The sequence below is a fragment of the Penaeus monodon genome, chromosome 34, assembly GCF_015228065.2.
Source record: "Penaeus monodon isolate SGIC_2016 chromosome 34, NSTDA_Pmon_1, whole genome shotgun sequence".
NCBI classification, from domain to species: Eukaryota; Metazoa; Arthropoda; class Malacostraca; order Decapoda; family Penaeidae; genus Penaeus; species Penaeus monodon.
Genome location: NC_051419.1, coordinates 30,971,196 through 30,972,144, shown reverse-complemented (window position 1 = coordinate 30,972,144; position 949 = coordinate 30,971,196). Strand labels below are relative to the sequence as shown.

The 949-nt window shown below is 38.3% G+C and overlaps 1 protein-coding gene across 1 annotated transcript in view; it reads right to left on the bottom strand.

The window, feature by feature from the left end:
* Positions 1-949, bottom strand: part of LOC119594717 (transcription factor SPT20 homolog) — a gene marked incomplete at its 5' end in the record, with an annotated part of 7,339 nt that overhangs the window by 3,678 nt on the left and 2,712 nt on the right.

Genomic DNA, 949 nt, shown 5'->3' with positions numbered 1-949 from the left:
AAATTACCAAGACGTTCTGATCACTCCCCCCCCCCCCCCACTTATTTACGAGAAGAATACAAGCTTAACTAGAAAGCTGAACGAATGAGCTGAATGTTCATGAAGTGAATAGTAAAATTTTAACCATATTAACGGGGTATGTTCCCCAAAACTGAACGTGATTAAGGAAAGTCTTGTAGATTGGGGTACAAAGGTGGCAATCCGATAACGAGAAAGACAGCAACGCCTGAAGGGACCGTAAGCGGGCCAGTTAAAACTACTGAAAGATTACCGATATCAACAAAGGAAAACTTAACGATGTAGTGTCAGGGTATGTTCAATATTCAGCTCTTTATTTAATTCAATTTTTTGGGGGGGTATCATTCGAAAACTTCGATCGATGATTTAACCAAACGATCGATGATTTAACCAAACTGCAAATGTTGGTGGTTTTCAAAACCGTTGAGACCTCTTTATCCGAAATCTAGGCTCTTATCGCATTCACACTTAAATAATGGTGGTAAATTAGGGGTTAGCTTCTTCCCACCCTCCCTTGTTTGCATACGTTCCATAATTATTCTGCAATAATATATAAAAACTACCAACTATATTCCTATAACAGTTTAGAAGAGCTTTTCGATTCTAACAAGGCAAGGGTTAAAAAGGGGGGGGGGGGCTTTATATACGTCGTGGTACTCTTTCATTGCATGTCATTGTAGGAACACTTTCAGCTTCTTTATTCGGAAAGAAATGAGCCATTTTTTTTTTTACCCCACCTCCTCCACAAAGAACATTTAAATCTCAAATATAAAACCGATAAAAATCTATTTTCCACTTTTATTTCTCAATTAGGGTCGATCAACCAAATATAAAGTAAAACCCATTGACTTGCTTAGCACTGCAACAGCTATAAGCAACTGCACAGCTATAAGCAACTGTAGTTTCCCCTCCACAGCCATTTAGCAGAAAA